The sequence below is a fragment of the Ahaetulla prasina genome, chromosome 1, assembly GCF_028640845.1.
Source record: "Ahaetulla prasina isolate Xishuangbanna chromosome 1, ASM2864084v1, whole genome shotgun sequence".
Classification (NCBI taxonomy): domain Eukaryota; kingdom Metazoa; phylum Chordata; class Lepidosauria; order Squamata; family Colubridae; genus Ahaetulla; species Ahaetulla prasina.
The window spans coordinates 349,487,018-349,512,993 of NC_080539.1; the positions used below are offsets into that span (position 1 = coordinate 349,487,018).

The 25,976-nt window shown below is 46.8% G+C and overlaps 1 protein-coding gene across 2 annotated transcripts in view; it reads right to left on the bottom strand.

Annotated features, from left to right (window-relative positions):
• The window catches only part of FBXO34 (F-box protein 34), an 84,476-nt gene that overhangs the window by 24,258 nt on the left and 34,242 nt on the right, over window positions 1-25,976 (bottom strand). For both annotated transcript variants that reach the window (XM_058163023.1, XM_058163024.1), the window contains exon 2: window positions 12,019-12,097. The gene's annotated coding sequence lies outside the window, so the exon portion shown is untranslated. The remainder of the gene's footprint in view (window positions 1-12,018; window positions 12,098-25,976) is intronic.

Below are 25,976 nucleotides of genomic sequence, written 5' to 3' on the forward strand. Positions count from 1 at the left end.
CAATCGGCACAGCTTTCATGGGAGCAAAAGGTTGTAGCCAAATTAAACGGGTGGAGACGCCGTTCCACAACCTTGGAATCTGCTCATAGGATATAGGAAAATATGACCAGAGTTCCCTTTTTTCCAATGAATAAAAGGGGAGGGGGGGGGAGGGAAAGGAGGAGGGGAGCTGGGAAGAGCGTGGCTCAGTAAACACGAAATGATTCAAAGGGGATAACAAACGAAGCCACAACGCTGGGAAACAATACCAAACCAAGTGGGAAACATGTACCGTGCTAGAACAGCCTTCTTCCATATCTTGGCTTGGGATGACGGGAGCGTTGACCCAACTACCTGGCGAGCGCCAAGCTGGGGAAAGCTAGCTTGAGCCCCTCTGCCCTTCCTTTACCCTGCTATGCCAGAACAAAACACTTATCCAAACAAGAAATACCTGCAGCAGGTCATTCCCTCTTCAAGGTCGGTCAGCAGGCAGGCAAAAGAAGCCGCTGATTCATGCATCACACTTCTCTTCTGTTTATGCAAGCAGGCTGACACCAGTGAGGTGAACTGCCCCACTCCACTCCCATCCCATCCCTGGAGTTTCAGTCCCGTCAAAAGTCCACCTTGCTCTTCACCTGAAACAAAACCCAGGCATCATCCAGGCACTGAAATCACGTCCTTCAGGCTGTGACATCAGTCCGTCACCATGGGAATGAGGAGGACGTTCAGAACCCAGCGTTACAAGAACTGCTGCAGGATCAATCAGCAGAGCCTGCTTTTCCACGGCACAAACCGGTCCAGCTTTTCTCTCGTACACTCGAGAGGAGACCGCCTCTTAGGCAAAAAATCTGTCCTTGAAGAAAAGCCACATTCAGATAGTGGAGGGTGGGGGAGGAGAGACGGCAATTTAAATGTACAAACGAGGACCTAAGCTGAACAGCAAAGCACTTAATATACTGGGCATAGAGAAGTTCCCAGGTTCAACCAGCAGCATTGACTAATCAGCACTGCAAACTCTTCCCCTGATATCTCAGAGCTGTTGTACGTGGGAATAATAGGCTTGAGATTGCTAGTCAAGGTATCTGAGTCAGTTCACAACAGATGCTTCAGGTGCTTGTTCAGCTGGATTGAGGAGCACCATCATTCCCAAGGTGGGGAGTTAAATAAAGGCTATAAACTATATAATTAGAAAAGAAAATTAAGCTGTAGAAAGCCTTGATGTACCAAGCTCTGGAAATGTTACTCAGTTCCTCCTTGACAAGTAACACAAATATTAACAGCCCTGAAGGTTAGAAACTTGGTGGTTGTTCGTTGTTGGTTTTTCCAAATGAAAAGCTAATATTTTCAGGATGCCATATTGAACAAAAAAGGTCTGTTTTCACACAATCCCTGTTTTTCATCAAACCAAATACACTGGAGGAGGAACATTCATGAGTTGCTGCTGTCAAACAGCCCTCATCATCTGGGGATTAATACCAGTGGGGGAAGAGAAGTTAGGGTAGGGAGGTTGAGCGCTGCGGTTTAAGAAGTTGTGGTTTTAAATAACTATTTTTAAGATTTGCTTTGCATTGCCCAGAGATTCAATTTAAATCAGACTTTGTGTATGCATTTGCAAAACAGCAAATACATTTAGATGCCATGAGCTTGCTTGTGATAAAACATTAACAAGGAAGATTTTTCTGGATGAGAACAGAAAATAAAGGATGGAAGGACAGCAGAATAAAATTATATATCCTTCATCAGTCCATTCTAGAATGCATCCCAATTTAAAATGTAGCTGGTTTTTTGTATTTGTTGCCAGGGCTTGAAAGCAAATATTCATAAATGCACCATTCTTTCCACTAAAGGATTTCATTCATACCTGAAGATTCAGATTAATTTCAAATTAATATCTTGTTAAACCATGGGATGGAAACGGGGATAGGAGGAAAAAATATACAAAATTATTTGTTTCCATTTTTATCTATTCAATTGGGCACTCAAGGTAGTTTAAAATAAAACATCAAAACAAAATAAAAAGTTAAAACACACAAAACAAATACCAACATAAACGCTTACAATTTGGCAAGAGATTCATCCTAATTGCTCTTCTGGAATGAGGGAAAATATGAATCCAATGTCCAAACCGCTTACCATTTCTAGAACTGTTTGGTTTGCATTAAGGCACCAAGCTAGAAACCAGGAGATTATGAGTTCAAGTTCTGCCTTAGCCATGAAAACTAGCAGTGTGATTTTGGGCCAGCCACTCACTCTCAGCTCAACCCACTTCATAGAGTTGTTGTGGGAAAAATAGGAGGAAGAAGGTATGTTGGATGTTTCCTGTCTTGAGTTATTTGTAAAAATAATAAAGGTGGGAAATAAATAAATAAATAAGACCTTGCTTTGACACAAAGATGACAATACATGGAACTTTATGGTTATAAAATGTACAACCTCTACACCAATATTGGCACCAAGTGCCGAAACTGGAGCGCACATGAACATTTTCGGCACCGAGTGCCAAAATGGGAGCATGCGTGCTGGAAATTGTAAAAGCAGACGATCTTCTGGTGCCGGCCACCTGCTCTTCCGGTTTCTGGTGCACATGCGCACGCGAAGACCAGCTGTCCGACGCACAATGCACTGGCTCTGCCTGGCCTTTCGGGAGTCATCGTGCCTCCCTGCCTGCCTCCCCTGCTCCCCCCCCCCATTGGGGTGGCAGGAGATCCCCACGGACAACCGCAGCCCCAGACAGGGAGAGAAAGTTGGGCGGGGAATGCCGCCTCCCTCCGCTGGAAAGTTGGAGCCCTTCAGAGGAAAGGGGCGTCAGTGTTCCCAGGGATTGGCTTGGGGGGCCAGCAGGCGGGAGAGCTTTGCCCCAACTCTGGCCAGATGAACCAGCATCCTGGCCAGAAGCAGCAGCACGAGAACCACCACAGCGGCAAGAGCAGCAGGCGGGGTGGACGGCTGCCCAGCCAGCAAACCCTGCCCCATGCACCCAAGCTGGCCAGGCGCTCTGGACCACGGATGTGCATCAGTCCCATGGGCTGGAGTCGCACAAGAAGCTTGCTCGGGTGGGGAGGGAGGGTAGCCCCAACACGCCTGTCCTGGCTGGCAGCTGTGCTGCCCTTGCTTTTCAGGGTTCCAGTGCGCTGACCACCTGGTCTTCACAGACGCAGGAGTGCCAGACACTGAAAGAGCAGCACCTGGTGCACATGCACATGCTGAGAATATGATCTTCTGGTTTCCAGCGCGTGCATGCGCACTGGCGAGCTGGTCTTCATGTGCACATGTATGCAAGAAACTGGAAGATCATCTTCCCGGCACGTGCATGCGCACAGGGCGGCTGCTCTTTCAGTTTCTGGCTCTCTTGCACATGTGAAGATCAGCTGGCCGGCGCACCGAAATCCAGAAGAGCAACAGGTGATGGCTCTGCGTGCTATTTTCGGCACGCGTGCCGTAAGTTCACCATCATGGCTCTAGGCCATAGTCAATCTCTCATTCTACCATACTTCCTAAAAATTTATTTTCCTTTGCTTTCAATTGGCTCACCCAATCCAATATATCTGATGGTGAGAAAGTCTTCCCAAATCAAAATATTTGTCTGAGGTGTTGGGCCTACCAGATTTATCATTAAAATGTCTGCCAGCCACCTCAGTGCATTGCAAGTGAAAAACAGGCATATTACAGGAAGTTGCCTGCAGAGCAATAAAACGTTTTAAAGAGCAACATATTTATTATTACATAATATTTTGTGAATCATAAGTTCACTTTACCAGATACAGATTCAATGTGGCAATGAGTGTCAAAATCCAAGTGCGGGTATCAAAATGATTCAGACTCCATATAATACGTTGGTCTTTGACCCTAGAGAGGGAAATCCTGAATACTTCCGAATTGTAGACAGACTGGCATCTGTCATCTTGAGAAACTTCTTGAATCTGGAAAATAGCTTTTGGACTTTGTCCTTATGAGTGAAAATGTTTGATAAGACAGAATCCACGATTAAGAGTGAAACCCAGGAGACCAGATCTTCTGGTCAAAGTTCAGCACCACCAAGCTACAAGAATGACGTATGTGAAGTGGAAGCATTTTCAATGGAAGCCAACAAATGGTCTCACCAAAGCAAAGACTTCTGGAAAATACTGGAAAAAGTCCATGCTGAGGTACTTCATCTGCAGAAGACAACAGATCTGGAGCTTGATGTGCTCTGATCTAGTTCAGAGGGTATTTGTGATGTTTGGGACATCTCTTTAAGCATATTCATAGTTTGGAACAGGGGTCTCCAACCCTGGCAACTTTAAGACTTCAACTCCCGTAATTCTGGGAATTCTGGGAGTTGAAGTCCACAAATCTTAAAGTTGCCAAGGTTGGAGACCCCTGGTTTGGAAGGTTTTTTGTCAACAGGAAGAGAGTTGTACTTTCCCTGGAAGTACAACTAAGAAAGACAAATCTCCAAGTAGCTGGTTCACCTTCACGTTTTGCTCCCAAGCAAGCAGAATGGCGTTACAAGGATATTCTAATCACAAAGCTGGCTGAATGCAAATACATTTTCTTTAATGCAGCGATAAATTTATTAGATTTTTATCACCCCTTTATTAAGTAATGTAACTCAAGATGACAAACATGTATAATACTCCTTCCTCCTTCTATTTTCCCCGCAACAACCCTGTGAGGCGGGCTGAGAGACAGTGACTGGCTCGAGATCACCCTATAGACTTTCATGCCTAAGGCAGGACTAGAACTCAGTCTCCTGGTTTCTGGGTCAGCACCTTAACCACTATACACTATATATACAAACTGGCTCTCTGACCACTGGGACTGGGGGTGGGGTGGGGGGAATGCAGATCATTTACAGCTGCCATCCACAATCAAGATAGCAGCTGCAATTCAATTTTCAGTAGAGTTTGGCTGATTGTTTTCCATAATACAGAATTAGTCATCCTATTAAATACTGCTGTAAGGAATAGTGAACATAGACTATGTTTTCTCTACAGGGAGTCCCCGGGTTAAGAACATCCAACTTATGGACAATCTGTAGTACAAAAAGGCTGCCCATTATTAAAAATGGCAAATGGCGTTCTTCCTCGTGCTGACAAAGTGCTGAAGCCACGCAATCTTTTCAGGAACTGCTGAAGCCACATGTTTTTAATATACAGCCTGTTTTCAGCGATTTTTGGAAGCATTGTGCTGCTTCAGTGCTTCCTCGGCTCAAGGACAATTCTAACTCCCATTTTTGCTAATAGGCTGTCCATTTGCAAGTATGAATTCTGACTTACATACAAATTTGAGTTAAAGATTGAGTTAGGAATGGAATTGGTTCTCAACCTGGGAGCTAGCTGTATTTCCATTCTGTACACCGCACGACATCATTGCGGAAAAGACCAAAACCCATTCCTAGTCCCAATGCCTTTGTCCAACACTTAAGAGGCATTGCTTCAAAGCAGTGATGATCATTGATCTCTGCCTTTTTTCAGGCCCAAGAGATCTGACATCTCTAATGTGGATAGCTTTGAAAGGTTCAATTTTCTTTTGTGTTTGTTTAGGGAAGGTTTTGGTTTAAAACATCTCTTCTATCCCAACTGGACTGCTTTGGCTTTGTTTTTCCTTGAAAACGTATCGCTTCTCACCTAAGAAGCTTCTTTTGGAAAAAAGCACTTTTGGAACAGCCATGATCTGGATGATTGAGAATCTCCATAGACCAGGGGTCTGCAAACTTGGCTCTTTTAAGACTTGAGGACTTCAACTCCCAGAGTTCCTCAGCCAGTACTCTTGGAGTTGAAGTCCATAACTCTTAAAAGAGCCAAGTGATGAAACTTTCGGGTGATCCAGTCTGAACCGGGAGCATTTCACACCTGCTCCAGATGCAGAAGAATCATTTTCTCTGGATGGGATTGTTTTGGCACCTTAGCTTCAGGTTTGCTTCCTTCACCATTAAAGAGAAAAGCTCAAATAATTCATAGCCAAAGGGGAGTTCTTTGGAGGTAGACACTTGTGTTGTTATAACAGGTGGAAAATCTATGGCCTTACAGATACTTTTAAACAACAGCTCTCAGCAGCGTCAATCAGTATGGACAACTGTGAGGGATGGTAGCATTTGTAGTGTAACAGTATCTGGATAGCTACAGATCCACTACCCCTTTTTAATACATTCCATATTTCATCTTTCTTGAGTAAGGAAATACATGATACATGAATTTAGGACAGACGTGCCTAATTACTTTCTCCTTTGTTCACACTCAGAATAACTTTGCCAATTTACTTTCCCAGCTGCCTACACACAATCTGTGGGGCACATCAGTGGTCCAAAAATAAACTACAACTTGGTAACACCCCAACACACAAAAACATTAACTTTCTTCTGGTTTACAGATGCTCTCCTTGGTAAGCCAGATGAGATTCTAAATTCATGAAAGCCAGTAATCAAAGCATTAATATCAACTTGTATGGATAATCAATGCCACTGCTTATTATTACTAATAGCTGTCAGGTGTGTTCAAGGCTTACGGCATCAACACCTCTTAATTCCAAGAAGTTACAGAGCAACTTTCTTGCACAAAGTATGGAACAGTTCAAACAGCTCTTTCTGATCAGCTGGCAACATCAGCAGAGAACAAGCAATGGTAGAGAAAGGGAGTCTTTGTTTAACCAGTAAATGAATCTCTTTGAGGTCAGTTTCTCCTAAGTTCCACTAATGCCATAATTACAGAGAAACTAAGCATTGAGAGGCACCTTTGCACTAAGAGCATTTGGAGGAGCAGAGATTCATTCATTCATTCACAGTTAGCAGACTGATTAGAAGGTGAGAAAGTCAGTGCGAGAAAATCCTTGCGCATTCAGACATGTGATGAATACCTGCTGTGTACGTGCACACCTTTGGTCTCTCAGGAGACTTCAGTTGTTTCATTTATTTCTCACAGCAGTATCCCTGTTCTGAACTCTAGCAAAATGCTTAGAATACCTCGGAGCCACCACTTCCCAGTATTTGCTGGGTTTCTTTCATTATGAGGTGAACATACCTTGGTATGTTCACCTCCCCCCAGCCTGGTTTTTTCGGGGCAAAGGGGGCAAAGGGGGTTGAGGGTTGTTTCCGGCTTTTCCACTGCCTTCCCTGTATGGGAGGTTCCTTGAGGACATTTTACCCCGCTCCTGCCGCGTTTGGGACCTGCGGCCTATCACATCATGCCGGCCTTCCTCAGAGGTGCCTGGCCCGGTTTCCAGGAAAGGCCCTGGATCTGAGGAGTGGTCAGGCCTCTGGCCTATGGCCAGTCTCTGGACTAATTGGAGCGTGGGGTTTGCCTGGAGGGATCTTCAGCCTTGGATCATCTTGGCGGAGGGAACTGGCGCGGTGGATATTGGAGGTGTCCTGGCCTTTGTGGGCCCGCTTCTTCCATTATTATTAATGTGCACTGTCATCTGCACTTATATGGCCTTTTGGGATTCTTTGGCCAGGATTGTTCCTAGGAACTGTGGTGGAAGAGGCTTGGAGACCGATTTGAGATCTGCCGGGGACGTATCCAAAAACAGCTGTAGACATTGCTGGTGGTGGTAGAAGACCCACCTACCTCGCTTCCTTATGGATTTTAGGACTGAGCTATTTTTCCAGCTTCTCCATCTTTAGCTTATTTGTCATCATGTGTCAGCCACCATCGGACGATGGGTATCCATGTGAGGAACTATTGAATAATATCCTGCCATCCTGGACATTTATCATCTCCCGTCGACTTCTATCTCCTAGCGAAGTGTTATTGTTACGATTTGTATACGCTATTCGGTACAGGAACTCTTGCGCCTGCGAGGTGCCCCTGCATCGCAGGAATGGCCCGTTTTATTACCAAGGGCCGGCCTCAATGATGGGTCTTGGGACCCACAGAGGTGGCATGCGAAGAGGAAGAGCCTTTGGGGGTTTTTAGATAGGGCATTTTTAAGGGGTGGGAGGGAAAGGGCGGGTGTTGGGGGAAACCCGTCGGGTGGGGGTCCAGTTCCTGCGCATGCTCGTGGCAGTAAGTCAATAGGTCCGAGGGTCACGGGGGGAGTTTGTGTTCCACTGGTTGAGGGTGGTTCTATTTGCACGGTATGGGGGAGGGGCAGATATGGCGGAAGTGGGGGCTCGGATCGTGTTAAGGGGGTGCGCGCTCGATGCTTGCAGGCGATCGCGCGCCCCGAGCCCTCAGACTTTTCCCGTTCCCCGGATGGTCAAGACCCTCAGAGCCCGGGCCTTCGGCTGATGTTGTGCAATGCACGGTCCGTGGCCAATAAGGCCCCCCTAATCTATGATCTTATTCAGGGGGGTGCCGCGGACTTTATAGGCATTACGGAGACCTGGTTGGGCGCAGAAGGGGGCGTGCCCCTGGTGCAAATGTGCCCGCCGGGTTTCCGAGCATTCCATCAACCGAGGGCCCAGGGTAGGGGTGGAGGGGTGGCGGTTGTGATTAGAGAGAGTCTAGAGCCGAGGGAGACCACTGTACCTCAGATTGCCGGGTGTGAATCCCTCTTTGTGAGATGGGGTCGTAGATGTCAGATGGGCTTGCTGGTCGTGTACCTGGCTCCTTGCTGCGTGACAGCTGCCCTGCCCGAGCTCCTGGAGGTGCTTGCTGGGGTGGCGGTTGAGACCCCCAGACTCTTAGTCATGGGGGACTTTAACTTGCCATCTTCTGGCTCGTCGTCGACAGCAGCTCGGGAGTTCATGGCTTCCATGACGGCCTTGGACCTGACTCAAGTAGTTGATGGCCCTACTCACACTGGGGGTGGTACACTGGACCTGATTTTTATCTCTGGTCAGTGGTCGAGAGATCTGGACTTGAAGGAAATAGTCATTGAACCTTTGTCATGGTCAGATCACTCTCTCCTTCGCCTGGACTTTCTGACCGCCATCCAACACCGCAGGGAGACGGAGCCGATTCGTTGGTTCCGTCCCAGGCGCCTGATGGACCCGGAGAGGTTCCGGACGGAGCTTGGGCCACTTCCTGAGGGTCTGGCACACGGCACGTCTGAGGAACTTGTTGCGGCCTGGGAACGGGCCGCGGCGGGGGCCTTAGACCGTGTCGTGCCTTTGCGGCCTCTGACCCGGCGCAGGTCCCAACCGGCTCCTTGGTTCTGCGAGGAGCTGAGGGGGATGAAGCGCCGGAGAAGACGCCTAGAGAGTTCCTGGAGGTCTAGCCGTTCAGAGGCTGATCGGACACTAGTGAAGTCCTATAATAGGGCTTACCTAGTGGCATTGAGGAAGCGGCGTTGCTCGCCTCCCCCCTCATTGCGTCGGCAGATAACCGCCCAGCCGCCCTGTTTCAGGTGACTCGTTCCCTCCTTCACCAGGGGGAGCGGGATGACCCGTTGCAGGGACGTGCTGAGGAGTTTAACGGTTATCTATACGATAAAATCGTTCAGCTTCGGGACGGTTTGGACCAAAGTTGCGGTGACTCAGGTGAGACGTCTGAGGGTGGTCTTGGTGACATTGTTTGGGATGAGTTTGACCCTGTGGCTCCGAGGACATGGACAGGTTGTTGGGTAGGTTGAATGCCACCACGTGTTTACTGGACCCATGCCCTCCTGGCTGGTGCTGGCCACTCAGGAGGTGACACGAGGCTGGCTCAGGCGATTACGAGTGCTTCTTTGGTGGAGGTGTCTTTCCGGCCGCCTTGAAGGAGGCGGTGGTGAGGCCCTCCTCAAGAAGCCTTCCTGGACCCGGCTGTTTTAGGTAATTATCGTCCGGTCTCCAACCCGCCGCGCGAAGGTTGTAGAGAGTATGGTGGCATATCAGTTTCCCTTACACCTGGATGAAACTGTCTATCTAAACCCGTTCCAGTCCGGTTTCCGGCCCGGTTACAGCACGGAGACGGCTTTGGTCGCGTTGGTGGATGATCTCTGGAGGGCCAGGGATAGGGGTTGTTCCTCTGCCCTGGTCCTATTAAACCTCTCAGCGGCTTTTGATACCATCGACCATGGTATCCTGCTGCGCCGGTTGGAGGGATTGGGAGTGGGAGGCACCGTTTATCGGTGGTTCTCCTCCTATCTCTCTGATCGGTCGCAGACGGTGTTGACAGGGGGGCAGAGGTCGGCTCCGAGGCGCCTCACTTGTGGGGTGCCGCAGGGGTCGATTTTCTCGCCCCTTCTGTTCAACATCTATATGAAGCCGCTGGGTAAGATCATCAGTGGCTTTGGTGTGAGGTACCAGCTGTACGCGGATGACACCCAGCTGTACTTTTCCACACCGGGCCACCCCAACGAAGCTATCGAAGTGCTGTCCCGGTGTCTGGAAGCCGTATGGGTCTGGATGGGGAGAAACAGGCTCAAGCTCAATCCCTCCAAGACAGAGTGGCTGTGGATGCCGGCATCCCGGTACAGTCAGCTGAGTCCACGGCTGACTGTTGGAGGCGAGTCATTGGCCCCGATGGAGAGGGTGTGCAACTTGGGCGTCCTCCTGGACGAACGGCTGTCTCTAGAAGATCATTTGACGGCCGTCTCCAGGAGAGCGTTCTACCAGGTTCGCCTGGTGCACCAGTTGCGCCCCTTTCTAGACCGGGATGCCCTATGCACGGTCACTCACGCCCTCGTGACGTCTCGCCTGGATTACTGCAACGCTCTCTACATGGGGCTCCCCTTGAAGGGCATCCGGAGGCTGCAGTTAGTCCAGAATGCGGCTGCGCAGGTGATAGAGGGAGCCCCTCGTGGCTCCCGTATGACACCTATCCTGCGTAGACTGCACTGGCTACCTGTGGCCTTCCGGGTGCGCTTCAAGGTCTTGGTAACCACCTTTAAAGCGCTCCATGGCATAGGGCCGGGTTATTTATGGGACCGCCTACTGCTACCGAATACCTCTCACCGACCCGTGCGCTCTCACAGAGAGGGACTCCTCAGGGTGCCGTCAGCGAGGCAGTGTCGTCTGGCGACGCCCAGGGGAAGGGCCTTCTCTGTGGGGGCTCCCACCCTCTGGAACGAACTACCCCCAGGACTTCGTCAACTTCCGGACCTCCGAACCTTCCGTCGCGAGCTTAAAACACACTTATTCATTCGCGCAGGACTGGATTAGATTTTAAATTTATGGGTTTTAAATGGGTTTTATTTTTTATATTGTTTTTAAACATTTTAACATTTTTAAATATTTGGCCTTTTAGAATAAGTTTTTTAATTGTTATTTTACTTTGTATTTATGTGTTTTTATTTGCCTGTGAACCGCCCTGAGTCCTTCGGGAGATAGGGCGGTATATAAATAAGATTAATAAAATAAATAATAAATAAATAAATTATTTTTTAAGCAAATGTGACCACAAATAAGTTTTATTTTAATACCAAAAGTGGATAACAGCAGGGAAAAAGCAATGCTTACTCGGTTCTCTTCACGCACCATCCTAAATCAAGATATTAATACATTTCTGAGATGGCCCTCATCAAGAAAACCATATGTACACACACATATATACACATAGAAAAGACCTGCTGTATTTGGTAGCTGATTTTGACAGCTAGAGATCTCTTAAAACTTGCTGCAGGTTTGCTGAAAGTGGAGTGTTATTGACTGCCAAATATATATGGCTTTCCTAGCAATTCCTACTTCTCCTGCAATTATGAGATATGCTCCCTCAGCTCATATTCTTAACAGCATCCTCTCACACATAAAAGTGATTCCAGTGTAACTCCTGCTCTAAAATTCCTACAGATAATAAGCATTTACTTAACCATGCCCTGATTTCTCTCCTTTCTAAACTATACTTGCCTTGTACCTCTGTACAATGCTTTAAAGCTTGGACACGACACAAAAACAATCTCTGAAACCTCACACACAAACCCTGCATTCCTACTTATACATCATACAAAGACAAAAGTGCAATCAATTAAAAACCAGTAGCAAATTTTGGGGTTTACTGCCCTAAAACAAACCATGGTTTATTCATTAGATCTTTTTACATCGTAAGAAATGGATGACATTATGATGTAGCATATTTCCAGTTTTGGAGGAATCACTGTACAGGCTAGGACAAATTATGTTTTCCAACCCGAATAAGGCAGTAAGAAATTAATTTGAACTGCTCACAACACATTTTGGGGGGCAAATTTAAGGACTACCTTCAGAAAGCAGTCCCGCTGCGCAGTTTCAGGCATCACAGCACCCGCAGTGTTTTATACAATCCTTTGAAGGGCATTTCTGAAAAGCAAATAGGGAAGGGATGAAGTTAGAGGCAATTAGCAGACACTGGACTTTTTTTATCTTGATTTAAAAAAAACACAGCATTCAAATTACAGGAGACGAGAACAAATGCAGTAAGTGAGGTCGCAGAGGGAACATTGTGACCAAATTCTCTGGACACAGAGAACGACAATGTCAAGTAAATCAAGGTGGCTTCTCCAACCTGATGTCTTTCAGACATATCAAGCAGCCTCTGGCCTTTCATTTACAACATATCTGCAAGGTACCACATTGATCATACTTTAAAGATTAAAGACACATTGATAGAGACATATATGCTTAACGTCTGACCATTTCCTACACAGCCTCAATTCAAAACTACCAAGGAGAGGAATCCCTCAGTACAGCAATCTAACTGCTTATCAAAATACCTAGCATTTGGACAAAATATAAACAAAAGTGGTAAATGTGGGGGAAAAAACCTTACTGCAATACAGGGATTTTTCTTGTACAAAGTAAGACAATTTATCCATGAAACTCAAGTGCTACGATGGTAGCACTAACAGATAGTATCCAGTGATGAAATTCAATTTTTTACTACCAGTTCTGTGGGCGTGGCTTGGTGGGCATGGTGTGGCTTGGTGGGTGTGGCTTGGTGGACGTGGCAGGGAAAGGATACTGCAAAACCCCATTCCCTCCACACTCCTGGCGGAAGGATATTGCAAAATCTCCATTCCCACCCTACTCTGGGGCCAGCCAGAGGTGGTATTTGCCGATTCTCTGAACTACTCAAAATTTCCGCTACCTGTTCTCCAGAACCTGTCAGAACCTGCTGGATTTCACCCAATAGCATCCCTTCATAGTTGATTGGGAATCACTCAGAGTTGGTTAGAAGATAGGCAGCTATATAAATGTTAACAGAATAACAGACTTGGAAGGGACCTTGGAGGTCTTCTAGTCCAACCCCCTGCTTAAGCAGAAGACCCTGTATCATTTCAGACAAATTATCATCCAATCTCTTCTTAAAAGCCTCTAGAGATGGATTATCCACAGCTTCTGAAGGCAAGACATTCCACTGATTAATTGTTCTAATTGTCAGGAAATTTCTCCTTAGTTCTAGGTTGTTTCTCTCCTTGATTATTTTCATTGCTTCTTGCTCTGCCTTCAGATGCTTTGGAGAATAGGTTACTCCTCTTTTCTTTGTAGCAACCCCTTAGATATTGGAACATTGCTATCAAGTCAACCCAATCCTTCTTTTCACTAGACTAGACACACCCAATTCCTGCATCATTCTTCATGTTTTAGCCTCCAATCCCCTAATCATCTTTGTTGCTCTTCTCTACACGCTTTCTAGAGTTTCAACATCTTTCTTATATTGTGGCAACCAAAACTAGATGCAATATTCCAAGTGTGGTTTTACCAAGGCATTATAAAGCGGTACTAACACTTGACATGATTTTTTAAAAATAATGTTTTAAATAAATAAAAAAGTAATGGCTTTGGATAACAGGTACCTTAATTCCCAGTCAGTATTACAGGGGTAGGTTCCACAACATTTGGAGGACATTAAATTGGTGAAGACTATAATGAACTCTTAATAAAACTTTAATAAGAATAATAATTAAGCAGGCACTTTGGGATCAAGTCCAACTTTTGAAGTTTTATTTATTTGATTTCCTTTCATTCAGGGCCTCAAAGCAGGATACATGGAATTTCCTCCTTCCATTTTTCCAGCAGCTCTCCGTGAAGTAAAGTTAGGCTGAAAGAGTATGATTGACCCAAAGGGGAAAAAAATCATCGTTCACCCCAGTCAGGATTCTGGACATTAACTTGTTCAGCCCCCTTCAGTAAATATGGAGCCTTCCAAGTATAACGAACATCTCATAATTCTCCATCAACATAGCCTTTATAAAGAGATAGCCTTGTATAGCAGTTAAAGTGCTGGAGTACAGACATGGAAATCAATACTGAGGGCACAAGAACTTATTAAGTAACTTTGGATCAGCCTCTTATGTCTTAATCCAACCTACTTCAAGGGCAACTGGGCATCACACTGGAGGGGAAGCAATGTTCACATTATTGTAGATAAATAAATATCCACTGTCTTACACTCCTAGAAGAAAGGAGAATGCTGAATCGAACAAAAACATAATATTAAGTTAGTTTACTCCTACCTCGCCTTTAAATTGCCCTAGAATTCTATGTGCACTTGGCACCTGAAAGGATTACAACAGGCAGGGCCTGGCATTCAAAATCAGAAATTAGATCTGGACAAATTTTTGTTTATTTTTATTTCAGCAGTCCCAACCCATCCTTTTTGCAGTCAGGCCAGTTAACAATGGAGTACTGTGCTTATTCCAAATTTGAAAGCAGCACTGGAATCCTAACTCTGTCTGGACATGTTGAATATCAGCTGGGCAACGTTCCTAAAGAACAATATGAAGACCGTAAAAAAAAACTAGGCAACCTGCTTTAGCATCTCAGAAACTGTAGACAACAAAAAACATGGAATGTTTTCGCTTCGTTATTGTGAAATTGTGTGTGGGATCTTGTTTACATACCCTGTAAGGCAAAAGGCAGGATGACCCGGAAGTGCACAACCCCTTAGACGTGCAGCCAAAGCAAAAAGGAGCTTGAAAGGAAAGCAAGAAGAGCCAATAAAAGTATTTCCTTTGACCGATCTCACTGCATGTTCCGGAAGCCCTGAACTTTCTGCAGTTAGCATTTACAAAAATTATCTCCTAAGAATGTAGAGAAGTATAGGTAGTCCTCATTTAGCGACTACCTTGGACGGTGACTGTTCAAGTTACAATAGTGACGACCAAGTAACTTTGCAAACCAATCCCTGCATTTATGAATATTGGGATGAGATCCTTAAGTCAAAGATGGGGGTCATAAAAGAAAGGTAGAGAATCCTGAACTCATCGTGGCTAAGATGGGGCCTTTGAACAGGTTCAGTTGGTATGCCAATTGTGTCCTTTCCTGGACTAGGAGATTTTGCTCACCATCACTCACCCCTTAGTCACCTTCCACTTGAATCACTGCAATGCAAGATATGTCAGGTGCCCTTGAAGACAATCCAGAAGTTATAACTGGGTCCAGCATGCAGTGTCATGGGCAGTTTTGGGTACCTCTTATTTTGTCCATGTTATCCCACTGTTCTATCCTTTAAAGATTTAAATGGCATAGGGAACCTACCTGCCTGCCCTATCAGTTTATAGACAGGGTAGGCATGCTCCAAATCTAACTGGTAGGACATCAGAGAGTTGCCTTTTCTATGGCTGCTCCAATTCTGTAAAATACCCTCTCCACTGAAATTCAGAGGGCCTTTGCCCTACACATCTTCGGTAAAGCTGTGAGAAGCTCTTTGCCAGACATTGGACTAGGATAGATGTGAACTCTGCAAATGCCAAGCATAATTGTAGAATTTGTGGAACATTGGGGCACTGTGTTTGGCATGTTGTTGTTGGGTTTGGTGGGTTTAATTTATTCTGCTTTTGTTGAATATTATTTCGAGCTATCTAGGATTATGTGTAAAATAAGAAGTCATATGTTTTTTTTAAAAAACTAGACTAGAATTATAGGGTTGGAGGAAGCTTAGATGCCTTTGACGGTCATCCAAAGTGTGAAAAACGGCCATGTATCACTGTTTTTAGTGCAGTTGTAACTTCGAACTAACAATTCACTAAACGAATTGTTGTAAGTGAAGGACCACCTGTACTATCCTAGACAAATGGTCTTCTGAACTTTGCTTGAAAAGTAGGTTTTCTAACCAGCCACTCAGTTGTCCATATCCTTCAGGCAGAATTACTGAATAAGAGTTGGAAGGTACCTTGGAGGTCTTCTAGTCCAACCCCCTACTCAGGCAGGAAACCTATACCATTTCAGACAAATGGTTGTCCAATCTCTTCTTAAAAACCTCCAGTTTTGGAGCATCCACAACTTCTGAAGGCAAATTGTTCCAGTGATAAATTGATCTAATTGTCAGGAAATGTTTCCTTAGTTCTAGGTTGTCAGGAAATAGCTCACTTCTGTCTGAAGCTCACTTCACCATAACTGACTTCTGTCAGTTCCACCTGACAGAATATATGCATGTATTTATCTACATAAAGCTCTCCAACATTTTTGGCCCGTGGCATTTTGAGGGTTCTGGACGTCATGGGTATTGCTAAGTACAGAACAAATACCCTGGAAGTCAGCAGAGTTAGCCTGTAATATTGCATTCTAACTATTGCACCACCACATCTCTTAGAATTATATATTTCTTTATTTAATAATTTATTTAATACTTTTTTATTAATTGTTTCTCGTTTGTGTGTGTTTGAGAGACAGACAGACAGAGAGACAGAGACAATATGAGAAATACAGAGAGAGACACCAGCAGAATCAAATTAGGTATTTTCTGAATTGACATGCTGAGCCCAAATGTTTTGCCATCGCCGTACTAGAGGCATATTTTTCTTGCTCTTATGACTAGAAGTACCATAGTACAAAGGGGGAAAATGATGGAACTGTTGAAACCATAAGGATGACTAAAATTTGTTGTATCCAGGATGCAAGGCTCATCATTATTTCATTGTAAGAAAAAGGAGGAAATGTTTTTCAAAAATGCTTTATCTCCATGATCAAAGGGCTTGCAAAGTAAAATTCTTATGGCACAGAATGCTCAAAGCTTTGACATACAGAGCACAAAAACAGCACTTTGAATGTTTCATCACAATCACTGCATCTGATTGAGAGCGATCATGCTAAGCACAGCCATGGATATACAAAAAAGGCACAGCGAAAAACGCATGTTCTCAACAGCTGTTCCACATTTTTGCCACTCCATTTTTCTCACCACCTGCTTATCTTATAGATCGATGTTCCCCTAGCTGGATGCTCTCCAGCTGGCTGGGAATACTGGAATTTGTAGCCTGAATGTAAATGGAGGTCAGCAAAATGTAGAAGACTGTCCTAGAAACAAGACAAGCTCACACCTGTTTTTCTGACTTCTAGATGCCAAAGATAAGGTGAAACTGATGAGGGAAGGAAGATTAGAGAACTACGTGGGGGGTGATGAGATTTGATATTAGTTAGATATTTTTAATTTGATCTGACAACAATCTGCTTGGTGCTTTGGAACTTTCAGTGAAAGAACAGGAAATGCAGTTCTGCCTTAGAAAAGAAGGAACTGTTTGCAGCATCTAAGACTTTGGCATCACTTAAAACCCAAAGCTGCCTGTGGGCTTACTTCCCACTTCTTTCTGCCACTAAAACGTACTTTCTATTTCCACTTGTACAGTATTAATTCAGTTGATTTGATGTCATGTTTTTTCTATGTACTTGTTTTTCAATACTCCGCACTTTATGCTAGAAATAGATATCTTAAGTAGAAATGGACGAATACGCCTACTCTTTCTATAGTGTGTCCATTTTTTTCAAATTCATTGTATTCTGCTTCCATCTCATTAGCAAACATTCTCCTACACAGTCTGCATGAAAACTTACATATGTACCCTACTTCATATATAGTTCTTCCAACATATACTGTACATCTTAGTAAACTAAGTTCTTCAGTATAAGTATTTTGTATGCATTCTTTGTCTGAAAAATGGTATTAAGAAGTCTGGAAAGTGAGAAAACTGATAAAAAATTTAAAAACTATAGCACACATGTACTTTACGGTATCTTATACAATCTGGTGGCTCAGCAGATTAAGTCTGTCTGTTATTAACACAGCTGCTTGCAATTACTGCAAGTTCAAGTCCCACCAGGCCCAAGGTTGACTCAGCCTTCCATCCTTTATAAGGTAGGTAAAATGAGGACCCAGATTGTTGGGGGCAATAAAAGTTGACTTTGTATATAATATACAAATGGATGAAGACTATTGCTTAACACAGTGTAAGCCACCCTGAGTCTTCAGAGAAGGGCGGGATATAAATTCAAATTTAAAAAAATCATGAATCAAATGGGCGTTGGTCCTACCTGAACGCCATTTCTAGTAGAGCTGGAAGAGAGCATCCAGAGTGGGTAGTAACTCTATGTTCTGCATGTAGACTGAGCACATGTTCTCTATTTGCATTCCTGGTCACTCCTCCCTCGCCTGGTGCTTCCCCAGTTCGGCGAAGGTCAAGCGATGCATATACTTGTGTCCTGTAAAAGAGGAGCCCCTCCCAGACTGTGGACCAGACCTTAGTAAGGGTGGGGCTGGATGCTCTCTTCCAGCTCTACTAGAAATGGCGTTATTTTATTTATTTATTTTATTTATTTAATTTGATTTTTATACCGCCCTTCTCCCGAAGGACTCAGGGCGGTGTACAGGCAAAATAAAAACAACAATACAAATATACACAATTTAAATACCCCTAAAAAACTTATTCAAATTTGGCCTGATATTAAAAATCATCATCAATTAAAACCCCATTTAAAATTGGTAAAATTCCCTTTTAAAATCCAATTAAGCCAGCCCCGCGCGAATAAAAAGATGGGTCTTCAGTTCGCGACGAAATGTCCGAAGGTCAGGTATTTGACGTAAACCCGGGGGAAGCTCGTTCCAGAGAGTGGGAGCCCCCACAGAGAAGGCCCTTCCCCTGGGGGCCGCCAGCCGACATTGTTTGGCGGACGGCACCCTGAGAAGTCCCTCTCTATGGGAGCGTACGGGTCGGTGGGAGGCATGTGGTAGCAGCAGGCGGTCCCGTAAGTACCCAGGTCCTAAGCCATGGAGCGCTTTAAAGGTCGTAACCAACACCTTAAAGTGCACTCGAAAGGCCACAGGCAGCCAGTGCAGTCTGCGCAGGAGCGGTGTTACATGGGAGCTACGGTAGCTCCTCTATCACCAGCGCAGCTGCATTCTGACTAACTGAAGCCTCCGAGTGCACTTCAAGGGAGCCCCATGTAGAGAGCATTACAGTAATCCAAGCGAGAGGTAACGAGGCATGAGTGACTGTGCATAAGGCATCCCGATCAAGGAAGGCGAACTGCCGGACCAGGCGAACCTGGTAGAAGGCCCTCCTGAGACGGCCGTCAAATGATCTTCAAACGACAGCCGATCATCCAGGAGGACGCCTAAGTTGCGCACCCTATCCTTTGGGGCCAATAACTGCGCCTCCGACAGCCAGCTGCGGCTGCAGCTGACTGAATCGGGATGCCGCATCCACAGCCACTCCGCCTTGGAGGGATTAAGCTTGAGCCTGTTTCTCCCCATCCAGACCCGTCGGCTTCCAAACACCGGGACAGCACTTCAACAACTTCATTGGGGTGGCCGGGGTGGAAAAGTACAGCTGAGTATCATCAGCGTACTGCTGGTATCTCACCCGAAACCACTGATGATCTCACCCAACGGCTTCATGTAGATGTTGAACAACAGGGCGAGAGAATCGACCCTGCGGGACCCCACAAGTGAGGCCCCTCGCGGTCGACCTCTGCCCCCGTCAACACCGTCTGCGTCCGGTCGGAGAGATAGGAGGAGAACCACCGATATACGGTGCCTCCCACTCCCAATCCCCAGCCGGCGCAGCAAGATACCATGGTCGATGGTATCGAACGCCGAGAGGTCTAATAAGACCAGGGCAGAGGAATAACCCCTGTCCCTGGCCCTCCAGAGATCATCCACCAATGCGACCAAAGCTGTCTCCGTGCTGTATCCGCCGGAAGCCGGACTGGAACGGATCTAGATAGACATCTTCATCCAGGTATTGGGGTAGCTGTCGCGCCACGGCACTCTCTACAACCTTCGCAACAAAGCGAAGGTTGGAGACTGGACGATAATTACCCAAAATAGCTGGGTCCAGGGAGGGCTTCTTAAGGAGGGGTCTCACCACCGCCTCTTTCAAGGCGGCAGGGAAAACCCCTTCCAATAAAGAAGCGTTGATAATCCTCGGAGCCAGCCTCGTGTCACCGCCTGAGTGGCCAGTACCAGCCAGGAAGGGCACGGGTCCAGTAAACATGTCGTGCCGTGCAGCCTCCCCAACAACCTGTCGACGTCCTCGGGAGCCACAGGGTCAAACTCATCCCAAATGGACTCAACAAGACGTGCCTCCTCTCCCTCGCTTGATCATCCCAATTTCGGTCCAGACCGTCCCTCAGCTGAGCGATTTTATCGTATAGATAACCGCTAAACTCCTCGGCTCGTCCTGCAACGGGTCATCCCGTACCTCCTGATGAAGGATAGAGTGGGCCACCCGAACCAGGGCGGCCGGGCGGTTATCTGCCGACGTAATTAGGGTGGAGGCGTAGGAACGCCTCGCATCCCTCATTGCCACTAGGTAGGTCCTAGAATAGGACCTAACTAGTGTCCGATCAACCGGGCGACTGGACCTCCAGGTGCTCTCAGGCGTCTTCTCTGGCGTTTCATCTCCCTCAGCCCCTCGGAGTACCAAGGGGCGGACGAGATCTCCGCCGGGTCAGAGGCCGCAAAGGCACGACACGGTCCAAGGCCCGCCGCGGCCTGTTCCCAGGCCGTGACCAGTTCCTCAGTCGTGCCGTGGGCCAGTTCCTCAGGAATGGCCCAAGCTCCGTCAGGAACCTCTCGGGTCCATCAGGCGCCTGGGACGGAACCACCGTATAGGTTCCGTCTCCCTGCGGTGGTGAATGGCGGTTCGGAAGTCTAGGCGAAGGAGAAATGATCCGACCATGACATTGGTTCTGTTACTAAGTCATCTAACACCAGATCATTTAGCCACTGCCCAGAGATATAAATCAGATCCAGCGTGCCTCCCAGTGCGTGGGGCCATCATTTACTCGAATCAGGTCCAAGGCCGTCATGGAAGCCTGGAACTCCCGAGCTGCCGTCGATGACAAGCCAACTGATGGCAGGTTAAAATCCCCATGACTATAAGTCTGGGGTTTCACCGCCACAGCAGCGAGTACCTCCAACAGCTCAGGCAGGGCTGTGGTCACGTAGCAAGGAGCCAGGTACGCGATCACCAAGCCCAACTGATTCCTATAGCCCCATCGCATAGAGGGATTCACAGCCGGCAATCTGAGGAACAGTGGTCTCCTCGGCTCTAGATCCTCCCTAATGACAACCGCCACCCCCACCCCTACCTTGGACCTCGGCTGATGGAATGCTCGGAAACCTGGCGGGCACATCTCGACAAGGGGACCCCCTCTGGGCCCAACCAGGTTTCCGTAATACCCATAAGGTCCGCGGACTCCCCCTGAATAAGATCACAAATCAGGGGGGCCTTATTAACCACGGACCGAGCATTACATAACATCAGCCGAAGGTCCAAGCTCTGAGGATCATGGCCACCCGGGGAACGGGTCGGGACTGAGGGGCCGGAGCACGCGATCGCTCTCAAACATCGAACGCGTGCTCCCTCAACACGATACGGCCCCTCCCCCCCGCCATATCTGCCTCTCCCACTTACCGTACAGATTGAGTAACCCTCTAAACCTGGAACGTCCTCCCCCCCTGCCTTCAGACAAGATGGAATAATGTCGCGAACTAGCACAGGGGCTGGATCCCTCCCCGGCGGGTTCTGACCCCCACCCGCCAAATCCCTCCCCCCCCTTAAAAGACCCTTATTTAAAAAACTAAATCAGGTAGGATCAATGCCCATTCTCCCTAGAGCTGGATCGAGCATCCAGAGCAAATACAAATACATAACAAAGCCAGCCTGTCCCTTTAACAGGTGGGTAGCGTCTGGTCTGAAGTCCCTCCAACATTATGGACCCTCTGGAGAGCAGGGGTCTCCAACCTTGGTAACTTTAAGCCTGGAGGACTTCAACTCCCAGAATGCCCAGAATTCTGGGAGTTGAAGTCTGCCAGGCTTAAAGTTGCCACGGTTGGAGACCCCTGCTCTGGAGAATCCTTCTCCCAAAGGCCGATTCCGCTGAAGCAAAGGTGTCCAACTTATAATGCCGAATGAAGGGTGAGGAAGAGGACTAGGTGGCCACCCGACACACCTCCTCAACCAGAGGCCTGTATTGCCCATGCCACTGTGGTAGCCGCACTCCTAGTGGAGTGAGCCATTATTCGGCTGGGAATTGGGAGGGCCTGTGTTTCATATGCCTTGGCTATGGAGGCTCTCAACCACCAACCACTGTTGAAGGAGTGACCCTATTGCCTAATGTGGATGGTTGGAATGAAACAAATAATGATTCTGTTCGCCTGAATGAGGAGGTACACTTGATATAAATACGTAGGGCCCTTCTGACATCTAACGTATGCCACTTGTGTTCAAGGGCATGTCATGGCTCTGGGCAGAAATTTGGTAAGACCAATTCTTGCACTCTGTGAAACCATGAGTTAATTTTGGGAATGAAAGTAGGGTCAAGCCTCAGTACGACTCTGTCTTGGTGAAATATGCACAAGTCGTGTCTTACTGACAAGACTGCCAGTTCTGAAAGTGATGAGAGCTGAAGTGATGGCAATGAGGAACGCAATCTTGAGCGTTAGGAAACACAGTGTGGCTGACTGTAAGGGTTCAAAGGGGCTGCCAATGAGGGCTTATAAGACCTTAGTCAGGTCCCAGGTAGGATACTTGTGGATGACTGAAGGACACAAATTAGAGGACCCTCTAAGGAATCTGCGTAGCATGGGATGTCTAAAAAGTGATTCCCGTGTACCTAGGGCTAAAACTGAAGACAATGCTGCCACTTATCTTTTAATGGTATTGGGCGCCAAACCCTTATCTAACCCCTCCTGGAGGAACTCCAGGATGTGGGCCACCGAGGCTCCTGATGGATCAAACTGCAGCCTAGAGCTCCATGTGCAGAAAGACTGCCAGGTCGCGTTGTAAATTCTAGATGTGGACTGCTGTCTAGATGCCTGAATGGTGAGAATAACCTGGGGGAGAAATGTTTGCTCCTCAGGGCCTGCCACTCAACCGCCAGGCGGTCAGTTGTAACCACTGGGGCTGTGGGTGGACCAAGGCCCCGACTGAGGTGTAGTCTGTTGTCCGGAATTCTCCAAGGTCGTTCTACTGATAGACTCATCAGATCGGCGAACTTCCGCCTTTTCCTCCAACAACTTCCTGATGAATGCTGGAATCAGGGGAAGAGGAAGAAAGGCGTACAGAAGACCAGGAGGCCAAGGGGAGTGGAGAGCATCTACCCCTTCTACCCCCCGTGTCCAGTATCTGCTAAAGAATCAAGGGAGCTGGGAATTCTCTGGGGATGCAAACAGATACAGGACAGGGGTCCTGTAGTTATCCAATATTTGCTGGAACAGCGAGAGATGTAATTGCTACTCTGTTTGATCCACCGTTGCCCTGCTGAGACTGTCTGCCTGTTCATTCAGAACCCCTGAGATTGCTCGGCCCTCAATGACAGAAGGTGCCGCTCTGCCCAGTGACCCAGCTGACCTGCCTCTGCCATGAGAGACCTGGAATGTGTCCCCCCTTGTGGTTGATGTGTGCTTTGGCCATCATATTGTCTTTTAGGATTAACATGTGGCGGCCAGTTATTGAGCCCTTGAAAGCCTTGAGAGCCAAATGAACCGCTCTGAGCTCCAGCCAATTGATCCTGTGGGTCAGGTCCCCTTGTGTCCACCTGCCCTGGACCATTGCTGTTTAACTATGTCTAAAAATAGTGTAGGTGATGGCAGTACCTCAGCCTCAACTGCAGGCTCTGTAAAGAGAAAATGACCCAAACTCCCCTGTTTGGGGTCAGGTTCCGTGACTGCCTCAGATCCCATATTTGTAATGGCTTTGGCCTTGTGAAGCAAGGGTTTGAAAAGATATGGCTTGAAAAGGCCTGTAAAGGGAGAAGGTTCCACACTTGTCCCCTCATCCTCAGAAAGGGCCATCAGGTCCTTCTCCTCAGCCAAGGAGTCTCCACTCCTAACTGAATGTGCCACAGATGGATTACTTTGAGGCACCATCCAATCTTCTTGCATAACAGTTGCAAACCTGAGATCTGATGGAATGGAACCTCTGGTGAAGGTTGGTTCCTTTGCTGTAAGCCAATGGCTATTCCCTGAGTAATAGCCTGAGCCATCCATTGTTGCCACTGTGCAGGCATTGCTGCCATAGTTTCCTCCTGTGGGCAGATCCCCACTGCAGTCGGAGTGAAAGAGACCCTGGGGCCTGAAGTGGATGACTGTGAAAACATTGTTGCAGGCAAGTTGGGATTTGCAAATAAAAAGGCCTCTGCTCTATCCAAAACCTCTCCTAAAGTGGGAGAGGAGTGCTCCCTGGCGCCCTCTGGCAACCAGGCCTCATGGGAGGCAGGCTGCAACTGAGCCGGATCATTTAAGGGATCCCGTGGCTCCTGCTCCTGAGGATGGGAAAATTCCGTCCCTCTTCTGGGGTTTTCGCTTGGCTCCTGGATTTCTTTAGTCTTCTGGGGCTTAGACAGCTCTCTTTCCAGGGCCTTTTGACGCCTCTCTGCATCGTTTTCGGCTGATTTGCCTGTCTCCTGGTGGTTGCTTCTTTGGCTGCAGCTCTCTGGCTGCAAGCCCCTGGATTTTGGTCTGGGGAGGAAGTAGGGCACGCCCTCTTGTCCCTTTCTGGGCCTGCTGGCTGGCAGACGGCGTGCACGATGCCATTATTCTTTTTTTCTATGAGGCAAGCTGCTTGTGAAGAGCTGAAGCTGCCACGGCTCCAATTAGCGCTCCCCTGCGCTCCTACTGCTTCAGTGTGCCCAGGCAATCTGGGCAGGGACTGATTCCCTCTCCGCTGTCTGGCGGGAATGCCTGGCGGTGAAACCTTACCACTGTAAGGCGGTAGCGGGGACTTCGGCTTTGAAGTCTGAATGAGACCACTAGCCAGCGAACCAGTTAGCGATCTAATCGCCGAAGCGATCCTCCAATTTTACAATCAATCTCAGAGTTAGAAGATCCCAGTTGAGAAAGGTGAAGCCGTTCCTAGATCACGTCTGATTTGCAATGCAGACTGAGCCGAACTGGGGAAGCCCAGGCGAGGGAGGAGTGACTAGGAATGCAAATGAAGATCACGTGCTCAGTCTACATGCAGAACATAGAGCTACTACCAACTCTGAATGCTCTCGATCCAGATCTAGGGAGAATAAGTATCGTCCCTAATCTCCCCTGTACTAAAAAGATGAATATATTTTTCTCATGTTTTGGTCTTTAAAGTCTTTTCTACATTGCATGCCCAGATGCTCCTTAGAGCTACTGATTAATTTTGCAGAGAGTATAAATTCATATTTCAAACCCAAATTCACAGGGTGTCAGCCTGTGAAATAATGTCACCAGGTGAAGTTTTCGAAGGAAATCCAAAAGGAACTTGCGAGATGAATGTAATGTTTGCTAACTAGAACCAGCATGCTGATTTATTATTTTCACTGAATAATCACAGCTGGCTCTATTCAGAGACTGAAAAATATAATGGTAAAAATGAAACACACACCAAAAATGTGCAGGTTTTGAAAGCTATGCACACACAGCAGATAGGGCCTTGTTAATTATCAGCTTTCTAGAGTTAGATCATCTTTAAACCACAGTTAAAACAGCTGTGATATATTGAGCTCATTTAACCTGTCTTTGAAGTATGTTATCTTTTTTATGGAACTGGCCATTTACTACAAAGGACAAAACCCTCAGTATATAGTTGTGTAAACCCTGCCTAAAATTATTGCAGACACTTCAGTATATACATGTCAGTGAAGCCAAACAAAACAATTAAAAATTTACCAAAATCTTGTTTGGGCAGGAATTGCACATCTTTATGAGCAATTAACACAGTTTTGCCAGATCTCCTGGAAATCATTTATTACCAAAACCTTTACAAGCAGAAATGTTTAAAACCTTCTCCCAAGCCATTTCTGGGAGGATCCGAGGACCCTCTGTCCTAAAAAAACATTGTTGATAGAGGATAACCAGCAGATAGCGGTTACTGAAGATGCAAATACCTTCAGTAACAGCTAGCAAATACCTGTGCTGGTGACAAGGGTAGACTTTTTTCCCTCAGGAAAGTTCCAGCCAAATTATGAATTTCTTCTTGAATAT